A 16,340-nucleotide genomic window follows, 5' to 3' on the forward strand; every position below is an offset into this window, starting at 1 on the left:
GCTCCTTGGAAGAAATGTTATGACCAACCTAGACAGCATATTAAAAAGCCGAGACATTACTTTGCCAACAAAGGTCTATCTAGTCAAGGCTATGGTTTTTCCAGTAGTCATGTATGGATGTCAGAGTTGGACTATAAAGAAAGCTGAGCGCCAAAGAATTGATGCTTTTGAACTATGGTGTTGGAGAAGACTCTTTAGAGTCCCTTGGACTGCAAGGAGATCCAACCAGTCCACCCTAAAGGAGATCAGTCCTGAATATTCATTGGAAGGACTGCTGTTGAAGCTGAAACTCCAATACTTTGGCCACCTGATGCGAAGAACTGACTCATTTGAAAAGACTGATGCTGGGAAAGACCGAAGGTGGGAGGAGAAGGGGACGACAGAGGATGAGATGGTTGGATGGCATCACTGACTCAAAGGACATGATTTGAGTAAGCTCTGGGAGTTGGTGATGGACAGGGAGGCCTGGTGTGCTGCAAGTCCATGGGGTCGCAAAGAGTCGGACATGACTGAGCGACTGAACGGAACTGAGGTAACTGTAAAGGTCTTCAGTTCTCCTGAGCAGTGTGCCCCAAGGGTGAACCTCACTACACTCAATATAGATGAATGTCCACAGGAGGATGTAATTTGTCATCTTGCTGAACCACATATGTGAATGCCAAGCATAAAGGCTTCTGTGTAGAGGTGAGTCTGTTACTGAGAGCAAGCTGACCCACCATGCAGCACACATCTTAGGGCAGCCTTGCCTTCTGATCACCCTTGCCACAGACACACACGCCCATGTCCTCCACAGCCCCACTATTGTCTGGGTCATCATCCATCCCTTACCTGAACTATGACAAGAGCTTCCCCACTGCTCAGCTTGCTTCCACTTCTACCCCCTTTCAACTGATTCTCCTAACTACATCAGAGTCATCTTTTTAATAAACCAGATCATCATTCAGTTCAGTTCAGTTCAGTCGCTCAGTCGTGTCCGACTCTCTGCAACCCCATGAATCACAGCACGCCAGGCCTCCCTGTCCATCACCAACTCCCGGAGTTCACTCAAACTCATGTCCACAGAGTTGGTGATGCCATCCAGCCATCTCATTCTCGTTCGTCCCCTTCTCCTCCCGCCCCCAACCTTTCCCAGCATCAGAGTCTTTTCCAGTGAGTCAACTCGTAGCATGAGGTGGCCAAAGTATTCAGTTTCAGCTTTAGCATCAGTCTTTCCAATGAACACCCAGGATTGATCTCCTTTAGAATGGACTGGTTGGATCTCCTTGCAGTCCAAGGGACTCTCAAGAGTCTTCTCCAACACCACAGTTCAAAAGCATCAATTCTTCAGCGATCAGCTTTCTTCACAGTCCAACTCTCACATCCATACATGACCACTGGAAAAACCATAGCCTTGACTAGACAAACCTTTGTTGGCAAAGTAATGTCTCTGCTTTTTAATAAACTATCAAGGTTGGTCATAACTTTCCTTCCAAGGAGTAAGCTCCAAAATCACTGCAGATGCTGATTGCAGCCATGAAATTAAAAGATCATCATTACCCTGTTCAATATTCTTTAACTACTCCTAATTCTCAGAATGAAATACAACTCCTTACCATGTCCTGCAAAGCCCTCCATCAGCTCACCCTTGCCTATCTGTCTCAGCTCAGTTTCCCCAGAAAGCAGAACCTGAGACAAGGCTTTACATGCAATCACACGGAAGTAGGAGTGATGCAGCAGGGAGGGAAGGCACAGAAACAGTCAACACGAGGGTGTATTACCAAGCTGCTGCTGCTGCTGCTAAGTCACTTCAGTCGTGTCCAACTCTGTGCGACCCCATAGACGGCAGTGGACCAGGCTCCGCCGTCCCTGGGATTCTCCAGGCAAGAACACTGCTGGTCACTGCTAAAAGCCCAAGTAACTGCATCTTGGGACAGTCCATCAGAGAACAATTCATCTGCTGGGTATCCTACTGGTCAAAAGTTAATCATCCAGTGAGTTAATTTCTTTCTCCAACTTGCAGTTGCCCAAGAGAATCCTGAATATCTCACAGGTCAGCATCAACAGAGAAATTCCAGAGTAAGAAGTAAGAGGTACATAGGCATCGAATTTTACATGCAGAGAGTTGGCCAGTCACTAGAGTGGTATGTGGGGTAGAAAAAGCAGCCAGAGGTCCCAGAAATGGGTAAGGCCGAGAGGTTCCAATGTGGGCCCCGTAAGGTGTCTGAGACGATGACTCTCTGACCTGACTCTCATACCTCCCTCTCCCTCACTCATTCCATTCACAGTGGGGTTTTTTGATATCTCTAAGCACATGGGCTTGCACTGCCCCAGGGAATCTAAGCTAGTCATTCCATGCTGGGAATGCTCTTTCCTCAACTTCCCATGGAGCTACAATCTCAGCTTACATGCTATCTTCTTAGAGGCCTCTGGGACCATCCACCCAGAGATCCTCTATGACATCACTCTGTTAATCTTCCACTGTTTACCATCTGCTGTTTTCTTCTATTTGTTGTTGATCTGTATTAGAAGAATGTAAACTGCTTGAGAACAGAAACTGTCAATCTTGTTTACTACGATGTCCACATAGTTGGAACAGTACATAGTTGCAATAGGTACTCAATAATTATTTCTCCAGTATTTGTTGGAGAGATGGATGATCAGGTGGATAAATGCATAGATGGAGGAGTAAATAAATGATTTTAAACATATCCTGTGTAAAACAGCCATAATGTGATAGGAAATACAAGTGAACGATGAAAAGGCTAACATGTGGTGATGCAATGCATCAAAAATACAGGAACCTCAACAGGGAAATCAAGAGCCTATATGAAAAACCTGTGTATCCCTGGGCTCTTAGACTCCCAGCTAGAGGCCAAGAGCCCACAGCACATCAGGTGATGCATGTTTCCTAGAAGGGGCTTTCCACAGGCTAAATTCTGGCTCCCTGTCTACTGCCTTCTTTTCTCTTCCTACTTGTGGATGGGACAGTAGTCCCATGTGTTTGGAGGTGTGTTTCCTTGGGGCTCTTCCCCTAAGCAGCCATCCCATCTCAGCTCTTCTGTAGCTCTACCCTGAAAGAGGCAGCCCATGCCTTACCTGCTGTTTCTGAAATGGCCAGAACAAAAGAAAAAAGTAACTATTGTTTCTTTCTCTTGCTTTTGCCTGGTGGCAAGCAAAGGTTGTGGGACCTTCAGGGAGATGCGGGCAGAGCAGACCCAAAGAGGGCTTCGTAGCACCAGGCGGTGCAGAAGTGCCATCCCAGGATCACCTGAGTCTTCTGCCTCCATGCCCTGCCAGCAAGGCACCCCCAGCCACTGGAGACCCCTAGTCAGCTACCATGGCAACGAGATGACAAATTGGGGCGAGTGAAAATCATGACACACAGCTCAAAAGAACAGATTGAAGAATAGAGACAGGCTTTCTGGTGAATGGCTAGAAAGGCCGGAAAAGGCAGCTAGAGGAGTTGAGAGGAGGAGGAGGGCTGACCCACTGTTGGAGACACCCAGGTGGACCCACACCATGCCCAGAATCTACAGGGGGTGACATCCCCACCCTCCCACTCCCAACTAAGAGAGTCCTCTTTTCTCCTTACTCCATCGCCCTTCCACGTCCCTTCCTCCCGCATCCCTGGGGAACCTCCTTTCCATGGCAGGAATGTATCACGGTCTTAGAACAACACCAGTTACTCATCTTCCTGTCATACACAAGCCATGTTGAGTTGAGACATTTCTCCTATTCCTGCTCTCAGACATTTGTTCAACGTACTATATATGTTTGAGTCCTGATAGGTGAGCAGGTGAATACTCAGGCTGAGTCAGTACCTGGCAGAGTCCCCGGGGGAAGGGAATAGTCCTGTACCTAGCCATGGGAAATCTGCTCAGTCTCCACGTCAGCCAGCACCAATTGAGACCATCACAGTAATGCCTCAGATTCTGTCACTAAGGTCCTGTAGTTCCCAACCCTGGACTACCTCACCTGTAAAAAAAATAAAATAAAATATCCATTGGTTGGCAGCTACTCCCCTTCCCAGGCTGCCCAGCAGATGACCCAATCTTTAGGGCATCTTCCCTCCTTGCCTTTTGGTAGAGAAGCTAATACAAGACCCCTGACGCTCCCCAGCGATCTCTGAATTATCAACCAGACAGTCCTGAAGATTGCAATTACATTTTTTCCCCCTTTTCAAACCTCTAGGGAAAGACAGGTGGAGGAGGAAGAGAGGAAAAAAGTCTTCTCCACCTACAGCTGTCACATCCCACAGCCCCAGAGCTAATGCAGCAGGTAAATATTAGCTCTGGTTGGAGTCGAAGAACACCAGAGAGAGAGAATGAAAGAGCTCGGGGGGAGGGGGCATCTGAGTTTCTGCTGCTTAGCACCTTCCAGGGAGCATGGGAAGCTGGTGGAACAAGCAAAACATGGGTTCTCAACTCCAAGCACACAAATAAGCTCAAATAGATGCCCTGCTTAGCAGCCCGGGACAGAGACCTAAAGAAGGATGGTCCCCTTCGCCGCTACCATCTCTGTACCCTACAGCCACTCAGTTCTTGGAAGCAAGGTCCGCCCTCCCCTGAGGAAGAAAGGGAACGGTAGGAAGACAGCAAGCAAAGAAGGTGGGGATTTGTGTCAAGGGAATACCTCAGATCACACCGAGGCTCGCAAAGCAAGCATGCCTCTCCCTCACCCTCAGGCGGCTCCCCTACAGTGAGAGATGGTCTTCAGCCCCTGCCAGGGATGGAAAGGACGGGTCCTTGCCAAGACCCAGGTGTATGCTCTGTCCGTTGGTGGTGTCTCTGGTGTTGTTGCCTATGGGTTCCCCAGCCCGCGACGGTCCGCCCAGCCCTTCCTCACTTGCTGCAGCCTTCACAGGAGGCTACACCCTTTCCAGTTCCTTGTTCTCTGGGCCTGCAGCAGTGACGCCCTCTCCCTCCAGAAGCTCTCCGTCATGAATCCTTCTTGGCTCCGAATGGACCTGCTCCTCCTCCTCCAGCCTCCCTTTATCTCCCTTCTCAGTCTTGGGCTCAGCGACTTTGGAACCAAATTCTTTTTCCTCCTTCAATCAGGCTCTCTTCCTATTTTAATCAATGGTGAGCATCGCAGCCCCAGACCCCCAGGCTTCGGCCACTGGTTCCTCCCTCTTCACTTAGCCATGGGTCCTATTGAGATGTTTCCTGTTCTCTTAGTCTGCCCGGCAATGCCTCTTTCATGCCCCTGCTCACTGGGCCCTGCTCAGGAGCTGGGGCTAACTCAGTAAGGGTACAGCCCTCGAGGACACAGCCCAGGGTGTACATCTCTGGACAAGGCCAGAATGAACAAGTTCAGTCCATCTCATGAGTCCAAACTGTGCTCAGGGATGGAAGCAAGAGGTCAGAACTGGACATGAGTGACTGCTGGCCATATGTGAGTGTTAAGGCAAGGTGAAAGATCAGCATTCAAGAGGATGGGCCAGAGCCAGAACACCAGCGAGACTGGTCACTGATTCGGTGACTGGTTAATTCAAGAGAGTTACAGATCTGTTGTTACTATAGTAACAGCTGGGTAAACTTTTTGTGGGCACAGCAGGCAAATAGACAAGGCCTCCCAACTCCTTCCTACCACCCTAACTGACCTCTCTAATGTTATACCCAGAGTTCTTCTCACATTACTCCCTCAAGGGAAGATTGCCCACACCCTTCCAGTTTATCAAATCCTTTGCCAAACAAATTTGATATTAGTCCTTGTCCTGGGAGCTCTCCCTGAACTCAGCAACTGTCTGGCCCTTGACTCTAGACATGCGTGCACAGCAAAGATTCGTTTGCTTTTGAATTTCAAGGATGAGCAATATTTTAAAAAGAAACGTGCTATGTAGCCAACTTTTTATTTTTCTAAGTCTGGGCTTTCAAAAAAAAAAAAAAACTACTGCTATTTATACCCCATCATTTTATAAAACAAAGAGCATTTTAACACTAAAATTTCGGAAGCATATAATCTCAGAAAATCCTGTAAAACAAATACAGGTTTACCTCAAAGATATCATGGGTTCCATCATAACAAAATGATGCAAAGAAACACCGCAGTAAAGCAAGCCACCCAAATTTGTTGGTTTCCCAGTCCATATAGTAGTTACACTTACACTATACTATAGTCTATAAAGTGTACAATAGCATTATGTCTAAAAAAGCAATGTACACAGTTTAATTTTAAAAATACTTTATTTCTAAAAAATACGAACCATCACCTGAGCCTTAGCAAGTCATAAACTTTCTGTCTGTGTAAGATTTGAAAGATGACAAGAATTTCTACCAAAATGCGACACAGTGACACAACGTGAGAAAATGCTGTTGGAAAAAATGGTGCCCATGGACTTGCTCAATGCAAGATCATCATGAGCCTTCAATTCATACACAAAGCAGTACCTGCAAAGGGCAAAAAAGTGAAGTACAATAATATCTTATGTAAATTGAGCCTTATAAAATAGTCACTACTTGCCTTGTTTTCCTCATTTCACAGAAAGCTGATGAAAATGTTGTCATCAACAGGCACCAACCCATAAATTAGCACTGGAACCACAGAGCGTTTTCACTTGACACTTAATCATACAGTGTGTTGCAGTTTTGCTTTAGTTTTATTTTCTCTCACATAATTTATCCAACTTTTCAACTGTTCATATTTCTCTGAGACTCTCAAATTTTGTTTCTATTTCTTTGTATCCTCATAGCACTCAGAAAGCCTTATTCATATGGGATACAGTAAAGTCCCCTACCTACAAACCTTCAAGTTGCAAACTTTTAAAGAAGCGAATGTGCATTTGTTTCCAGCAGGGAACCAGAACCTGTGCCATCAATAGCAGGCATGAGTGAAATTGCAGCTTGACCCCTGTTTGCTATTGCTGACGACCCTTCAGCTCTACCGTCTCCTACCTTCTCTCCCTCCTCCAGCAACTCTTCCTGCCCGTTCACTCAATGCCAGCCCCTGTACCCAGCTGTTGTGCTGTAGCATTGTACTTTTCAAGGTCCTGTAATGTAAGATTGTAAATGCTTTCTTTACTTTTTGTATGTTATTTTTATGTATTATTTGTGTGAAAAGTATCAGTGCAGTACTATATAACCAGTTTCGTTAGTTGGGTACCTAGGCTAATTGTGTTGAGCTTACAAATTGGATATACGAACACGCTCTAAGAAGGGAACTTGTTGATATGTTGGGGACTTTCTGCAAATATCGAGAGAGTAAATGTCAGGTCAGAGCTGGGAAACACTTCAGAAACCAAAAATAAAGAGGAAGCTAAGCAGGAAAAACAGAGGGAAAGCCAGCACTTTCCACGCCCACTTGATGCTACCTTTATGGTACAAGTCCTTGAATGATGCCAACTAAAACAGCATTTGTCGATGATAAATCTGACACATGTGGGTGGTCCAGCCAAAGGGATCATTAGTTCATGACGCATGAACTAATCTCCCAGGCCTCCGAGTTGTCACCAGTTTTTAAAGTGGCTATATAGAGGAGGAGCGCTCCATGGGAGGGAAGGGCTACCTTCTCAACTTTGCCTTTGCGGGTGTCATTTCACCTCTTCCAGGCCTCAGCTGCCTCTCCTGTTCAATACCCTTATTTTAAGTTGTACTGAAAAATCCTCTCCAACTCTGAAGTGATTTTTTCGCTCCCGCTTTAGCAGGGTATAAACAGGAACACAGAGAGAAGGTTTAGAGGCTCTGGGGAGGAGCCTGATCACTAGACCCTCATTCCATCACGCATTGGCGAGCCACTGACGAAAGAAAGCTGTGACATTTGTGTAGGCCACCACACCGTGGCTCCTTCCCACTCTGAAACCGTTGGGTCACAGTGACCTCCGCACCATCTTACGGACAAACCTGAATGAACTCTCTGGCCAACCCACTACTGTTGACTGGAGGGCCTCCTATATACCAAGCAGTTTCCCTGTGCTGTCCCCCGGCTTCCCAACAAGCCAGCAGGGCAGGCATTATTTCTTTCTCCTTTGTACCACAAGGGAACTGAAGCCAAGACAAGCTAAGCAACCAACACAGCAGAGTGGGAAAAGGGACAGGGACTTGAACCTGGGCCTCTGACTCCAGAGCCTGTGCTCTCGCAGAGGGAGATCTGGGGGATGAGCTTCCAGGGTCATGGCTCCAACAGTTCCAGTCTGGTCTACGGCTAAGTCAACAGCTACTCATGACCGATTCTTCAAAAGCACAGAGCTGAAATATTTTGAGTTTTTCTCTGCACGAGCATTCCACTTGAGTCCAGAATGCCCCACCATCAACCACACCACTTGGGAGTTGATTTATCAAGGTCAGTGCTCTTTTGCTGGATCTTTCCTGCCCTTGGACCCAGCAGAACTCTGCCACCAAACCCCATGCTTCTGGAATGGGACATAGAAGGGTCACCTGTCAGAACATCAATATTCTCCCTTGGAATCTTGAAATCATCTGATTACTTCCATTTTTCAGATCACCTCCAATATTTATTTCATCCCTCCCTCCCTGCCTCTTCCTTGTATTATCTAAGTCCATGCTAGGACGAATAACTCCCTTAAAGGCAGAAATCATTTCTTAAAATCTTTGTATCCACCACAGAATCTAGCACTAAGCTTTACATCCATACAACAGGTGCTCAATAAGTATTTGAGCAGAAGAAAAAGGCTTAGGCCTTTGTTTCACAAATTATGAGTCAGAAAGTTGCCATTAAATTCTAAGGTAGTTCTCAGAAATGGAAATCACAGAAATATTAATTCTTACTTTTGCTGTATAATCAGGAAGCAAAATGATTGTCTTTGCCTCTGGGCCTTTTCTCTTTAGCCTCTACCTCACACCTACATCAACAGAAAAGGATGGTCTGAATGCAGGTACTTTGCAAGGACAAGGGAATTGGTAAATTGAAATGTGTGAGATGCGGTGGTTTTAGGAAAACAGTGCCACTAAGTGTCCAAACAAAAGCCCATCAAGATTGAAGATACTAAAAGTGCCCTGCTGACAGTCACAGAGTCAGGAACAACGCGTGTCCGGCAAAGAATCCTAGCTGGTAAACTTTTATATTCACTCCTCCAGTGTCTGGAGTGCCAGGAATCTATAGGAGGGGGTGGAGGGACAGAAAGCAAGCAGACATCCTGATAAGAAGAACTGGCACGAGAGAGGATAGGAGGATAGGTCCTGAGGGGACAGACCAGAGCGAAGGCTGAAGGGCTAAGGTCAGAACAAAGCCAGTGGTGTGCTAGGTCTTGTTTGGGGAAAAAAAAGGACCATCACCAATTTGGGGCTTCCCAGGTGGTGCTAGTGGTAAAGAACCTGCCTACCAATGCAGATGTAAGAGACGCGTGTTCAGTCCCTGGATTGGGAAGATCCCCTGGAGGAGGGCCTGGCAACCCACTTCAGTATTCTTGCCTGGAGAATCCCATGGACAGAGAAGCTTGGTGGGCTACAGTCCATACGGTCACAAAGAGTCGGACAAGACTGAAATGACTTGGCATATACACACACACCACCAACTTTGAGGATGACTGATAGACAGACCTGCCTTGAGAAGTCTTGAAGGTTCTCCCCACTGGGAAATGCTTCCTTGGGGGAGAACTTCCAAAGAAGGCTGATCTAAAAGGTTGACAATTGCCTAACAGCCTGGCTGAGATAGTTTGGGAATTGAGTACTGCTTCCTGGGTGCTTCCCAACACCTGCAACCCAACACAGTCCCTGCAGGGCTCCAAGGAACACAGTTTGCAAACCACTGGAGAAGTGTGAAAGAACCAGCCCCTAGATCTAAAGACCCAGATTTAAGGTTGGCTCCATAATTTATTACCCTCAGATGTCTCTGACTGTCAGTTCCTGATCTCTGCAATATCCTCTAAATTACCTGATGAAATGATAAAATGAGGTAACATAAGCAAACCCAGCTAACACCATTCCAAATGGAATAGCAACTGTCAAGGGCCACTATCAAGTCTCTTTGAAACCTCAAAACCTGGAAAATTACTGAAGACAAGAAGTTACAGATTCTCAGGAAAACTACATCCTAGAGAAGCACAGTTAGCCCAGTTTCAACTGAGGGCCAGAATAAATATGAACTCACCCCCCTTTTTCTTGCACCTTGCCCTTTAAACTCAGTAAAAAGTTTCAGACCTAAGCCCTTCAGGGCCAACACCACTCTACGCCTCTGTTCCCTTTCCTTTCTTGGAAAGTGAGTAAAAGCCTTTTTCTTCCCTTGTTAATACTTCCGTGAGTTCTTTCACAACCCTCATCGGTTCAGTTAACAATATAACTCAAAGGGTTTTGTAAACTGCAAAGTACATACAAAGGTTCTTATTCTTATTAAGAACCTTTTCCACTTATTCAAGAATCTAGGCTTTGATAGGGAATTTAGAAATCATTTCGTTCTGAAGCACTATCTCTACTATTGAGGATTTCAACAAAGGCAAATGGACTGCCTAAGCACTCAGCCGACCTTAAGCATCAGGTGGAGGAGGGGCCTTCACACTAGGGGCTCCAGGATCTGTTGTGAGACAGAGTTACCTACTGTGGTATGGGGCTGCTCACTTGCTACTTCATCATCACACGTGTTGAGCCTCTTCCCTTCAAAGGGGTAGTCTTGATCTTCCCTACCCCAGCTAGAGCAGAAGCTCCTTGATGAGTTTGCCAAAGAAGTCCTTGTCAGACTCTTCTTTGCCCTGGGTGTTACACTAGTTGGCTCATGCCTCTACTTAAAAAACTTTATTGGCGCCTCACTTCCTGTAGGATCAAGTCCAAATTCCTTAGCCCTAGGATGTCCCTCTTTTTACTTTGTACACTCTTCTGAAAGACTCTTATCCACCCCAAGGCTTCAACCTTATTGATGATCTCAAATGAGTAGAGTCATCCCTCGGAATCTTGAGAGGCATAGATTCCAGGACCTCCAGGGCTACCAAAAGCCATGGATGCTCAAGTCCCTTACATAAAATGGCGGAGTATTTGCAAATAACCTACACACATCCACCTGTATACTTTAACTCATTTCTAGACTACTTATAAACCTAATACCATGTAAATGCTATGTAAATACTTGTAAATACAATGTAAATGCCATGTAATAGCTGCCAGCAAGGCAAAGTCAAGGTTTGCTTTTTGGAACGCTCTGGAAAAAATTCTTTCTTGGTTGAATCCAAGAATGCAAAACCCACAGATATGGAGGGGTCAACTGTACTCCTGGCCATGACCTCTCTTTCCTCATAAAGTTGATCTTTTACAACCAACTGCCTGAAAGACATTAGCCATCTCCAAGGAGAGATGTTCAAAATATTGAACGGCCCTGGTGAGAGCACTAACCAGTCAGAAGAGAAGACCTTCTGCTATGCTGCACATGAGTCACATTATTGGTTTGTGGATCGATAGAAATCTATTGATAGAAATAGACAAAAGGTCCACATGGCTGGTGAGCAAGGTGGTGGAAGGAGAACAGGGATGAGGGGCTGCTCGGGGTGGTGGCTCTTTATTGGCAGCTCAGAAGTATTTCGTATTTCAATAACCAGCCAGGCCCGGTGAGTCAACACCAACTAAAACTCCATCCTGTACCTCCGACAGCCCCTCACATTCACCGTGTCCATGCCGTTCCCATCTGCACCCCAGACGCGCACACTCACCCCGCCTTTCCAGTCCATTTAGCAGTGAATGGCTACACTGTCCGTCTGGTTGCCTAAGACAGAAATCTGGGTGAATTCTTGTCGCCACTTCCCCTCCCTGCACACAACTTACTCCATCACCGAGACCAAGTCCTCGCCTTTGCAATTCCTAAATATTTCTCAGATTCACCCACTTCCTCCATCCCAACATGTAAGTCAGATACCGCTTCCTTCACTTAAAACTACCGTAATGAGTCTCCTTGATTCTGATGTCGCTTCCTCCAAGCAGCTCTCCACACTGCAGCCAAAATCGTCTTCTTTAAAGCCAAATGTGCTTGAAACTACTCTTCCGTAACAGTGCAGCAGCTCTCCATCTCCCTGAGGTTAACGTCATAGTTTTTCAGTTCCCCCGAGTCTCTCTCCACTTTCCATCCATAATCCACCTCTGAATCCCACTCAACATCTCAGCTTCCAATTCTCTCATTTGCCTAATTCTCTCTGGCCTCAGGACCCTTGCCTATGACATTTATTCTGCCTAGAACTCTTCTTCACTTCTTCTCGAACCTCCTACACACACACACACACACACACACACACTCCTCTAGAAAGGAGCTCTGGCTTGCTTTTAGGTCTAGCTTGTATGTCGAATCCTTAGGGGAGCCTGTCCTGCCCATCCACTGCCAAGATCGGGCTGGGCACTTTCCTATCCATCTCCATAACACCCTGTACTTCGCTGTCTCACATACAGTCTTCTCTGTCTCTACAGTGTTATAGATTTATAACACTCTATTGTGTTTGCCTTTTTAACTGAGGGAGAGGTTTGTCATTGTTTGTCTTTGAATATCCAAAGTAGACGTTCAACCAGTGCTTTCCAGAATGAAGCAAAGGAGCCCATAGCCCAGCACCTTCACACACAGGTGGTCTGTGGGAAGGAGTTGGTCATCAACAGAAAGAGGCCCAGGTGTCTCCTCCTCCCAGGCTCCTCCCACCCTCCTGGGTGGTGCAAACAGAAAGATGCCAACACGACTTCACAATGCTCCAGATTCTCAATGCAGAAGCTAACAGGGAGCAGACATTAGGATAGACGTTAGAATTTCCTCATCAGTCAGAACTCAGAAGCAAGTTAGCAACTTGCAGTCCTTATCTGTCAGAGTTGCTTTAATCAACGTGCAAAGACAGAATCATGGTGCCCTGCCAGTCCGTCAGAGAAGTACCAAAATTGGAAGAAAAAAAACGAATACTGAAGCAGGACATAAGCTGATCACATTATTTAAAGTGTGTACGTGAGTGTGCATATGTGTGTGTATATGAGACTGAAAATAGCTTCAGCCTCCCCAGTCGTCACTGTGGCAGGCATCTCAGGAATGGGACTGCGTGTCTCTGGGAGTCTTTCTAATTGAGGCACAAACCAAGTGTCTCTGGCTTGAACTGTGAGCTTCCAAAAGCCACTGCATCAACAGTCAACCCAGCTCCAAAGCAGCTGCATCCACAGGAAATTAATGATCACGCTACCTGGGGTTTCACAGGACCGGAGGCCCACAGGCATGGACCTGACAGGAGTCACACCAAACCTGGCATGCCCTCCTGCCCCACCCTGTGTCTCTCATCCCTGCAATTCCTACAGAGCTCCTCTAGTTCTGATGCAGCCACACAGCCACTCTGAGCCCTTCAGCTTCAGTCAATTGGGAAGGCAGGCATTGCTTGCCCAAGGCCAACCTGCTGCAGGGCCCCAGGCTTCTGAGATGAGCAGAACAGAGGAATGGCTTCACCCAGCTTCCCAACCCTCAGGGTAGGACACTACAGGGACGAAACTCCCGGTTCCATGTTAAGCCACCCTTTAACGATTCTGAGCTTGGCCCAACCAAAGGCTCCAAGAGGGAGGTTCCTCACTTCCTCAGTCATCTTTCTTGTCCCAGATCCAAGTGATATAAAATTGGTTCCCGCTGCTTATCAGAGACAGGAGTCAGAGAGAATGAATAATCTATACTCTACCTCAAGCTCAGACCTCGAACAGATTTTAATGGATCTAGAGGAAACATTTATATTTAAACAAGCCTAATTCTGAAGCTCTTGGTTGAGATCCCAGGAAAAGAACAGTATGGAATGATAGAAAGACGGCATTCAGACTTTGGAGTTTTACCTTTGGGGGCTCACATCCCAGCTCTGTCATTTACTAGATTTTAGATCTTGGGCAAGTTGCATAATTTCCCCAAATCTCAGTTAACTCATCCCCAAATGAGGATGTGTGCGTGCTAAGTCGCTTCAGTCGTGAGTAACTCTTTGCAACTCCATGGACTGTAGCCCACTAGGCTCCTCTGTCCAAAGAATTTTCCAGACAAGAATACTGGAATGGGTTGCCACTCCCTTTTCCAGGGGATCTTTCCAACCCAGGGATCGAACCCATGTCTCGTATGTCTCCTGCATTGGCAGGTGGGTTCTTAACCACTAGCGCCACCTGGGAAGCCCCAAATGAGGACAGCACTTACCTAATTAATGCACAGATTGCATGTGCACGTCAAGCATGGTATTTGGCATACCGCAGGTGCTCAATAGATGTCAGTTCCCCTCCTCCTGGCTGCAATCTCTAGAACTGTATGCAAAATGGGCTCTGTGAAGAAACTATACATGCGGTAAGCAGAACAGTGGGCTTTCCAGGTGGTGCTACTGGTAAAGAACCCACCTGACAATGCAGGAGATATAAGAGATGCAGGTTTGTTCCCTGGGTAGGGAAGATCCCCTGGAGGAGGGCATGGCAACCCACTCCAGTATTCTCGCCTGAAGAATCCCATGGACAGAGGAGCCTGAAGGGCTCTGGTCCATAGGTTTACAAAGAGTCAAACACAACTGAAGTGACGTAGCATGCAAGCAGAAAAATACCCACCCCCCAAAGATGTCCACATCCTAATCCCTAGAACCTGTAAGAGAATGAAGGCTGCAGATGGAATTAAGGTTGCTAATCAGTTGACCCTAAAATGGAGAGATTAACCTAGATTATCATGGTTTCATTTAATTACACAATCTCTTGAAAGCAGCAGAGGAATGAAAAAAGAAAAAACATGGAGATGTGATATGAGAAAGATTCAGCCCGCTGGCTTGGAAGATGGAGGAAGAAGGTCACAAACCAGAAAAGGCAGCAGCCTCAAGAAGGAGATAGCACTCAGGTTACAGATGGCAAGAGACTGGAGTCTGAGATCCTGTAACAGCTAAGAAAAGACTCTTGCCAACAACCAGAATGAGCAGGAAACATACACTTCTCTAAAAACTCCAGAAGGCAACATTCTGCTGACACCTTGATTTTACCCTGGATAGACCAACACTAGCTCTGTCCACACCTAACTGAAAGGTAATAAATCTGAGGGGTTTTTAAGCTGCTAAATTCATGGTAATTTGTTATGGCATCAGTAAAAAGACTAATACACTACACTAGGTATATAGATTTAGATTTTTAATAGAGTTCTATTTTTATAGAAAAAAAACTCCAAACTGGAATAGCAATCAAATGTTCTTTTACTCAGTTAATGACTCCTAAGAGAAGGTTGGATATTCCGGATATTTGAACCCTGAGGTGCTCATCCAGGCCTTTTCTGCCTGGTGTCTGCTGGTAAAATGAGGCATAACTTTTGGGAAGAACTTAAGTGCCTTGGGAGTAGAATCTAACCAGATCACCCTACGACACAGGATGACATCATGAGCCTAAAACGCAATGGCCCAGATTCTTCTGGGAGTAAGAAAGACTCCACAAGTATGGATCTAAAGATCACTGTTAAGAATGGTGTATTTAGAGAGAAAAAGCAAACCAGATGCCATTTATGCCAAACATGGTATCTGGAAATAACAAAAGGTTCAAGGAGGAGCCGCAACCCCATCAGTGACACAAACGATATATTTCATATCTTTCCCATCAGTTAGAATCCACTCCGCAATCACATGACAGGGGGCAAGAGTCTCCGATGGCACATACTGTAAGAGAATGATGGGAGTGAGCAGAGAGAGTGTGGGATCGAGACAGATTCTCAGTTTTCAGCCCCAAGGACTTCGAGATTTAGACAGGCCAAGCCAAGAGGCTGTAAACATTAACTCAGCATGGCATTCAGTCATCTTATTAAATGCCTCTGAATCTCCGCAAAGTGAATTAGCCACCGAATGCCAGGAACAAGAAGAAGCTGTTACCTGTAACTCCCAGCAACGGGTGCTTGGGGAGCCACAGCCCCTGAAATGAAACAGCGGTCTGCGGTATTAACAAGAGCGTCTATGATAGCTTTATCCATTAGGCCCACCATATTCTGATGTGCTCAGGATGCAACACTTGGCACCATGCACACCTGCGTCCTTTGGCTGAGATTCATTTCATCCTCTATTATAGGCAGAGGCAAAATCTAAGCTGTGGCCAGGTTAGCACCTGTGTGTTGAACTCACAGATGCTGAGAGACCCCAGACAGGCCCACAGTCCAGCAGCCCTAGTCACATCCCTCTTCTAATCTGGAAGTCCCTCCAAAGAACACCAGCCTAACAAGGTAAATAAGGTTGCCCCAGACTCTGAGGCCAGCCCTGTTAGTAAGCAAGGTAAGGAGCGAGTCCAGAAAAATGATGCTATTTTACCTTGAGAACCAACTGCTGGGTGGGCTCCAAGATGACATAGTGACCGTCATTTGCAGGAAAAAGACTCAGCTGCATCCTTAATGCTCCTCCTCTTCCATGAATGTTGAGTGTGTTAGGCTCAGAGAACAATCAGCTCTCCAGAGTAGGGCTGCTGATGATTCTCTTTGAACCAACTCAGGAGCCATATACAAAGATG

This window comes from Moschus berezovskii, chromosome 17 (assembly GCF_049115385.1).
Source record: "Moschus berezovskii isolate FMDL1 chromosome 17, NW_MosBer_1.0, whole genome shotgun sequence".
Taxonomy (NCBI): Eukaryota; Metazoa; Chordata; class Mammalia; order Artiodactyla; family Moschidae; genus Moschus; species Moschus berezovskii.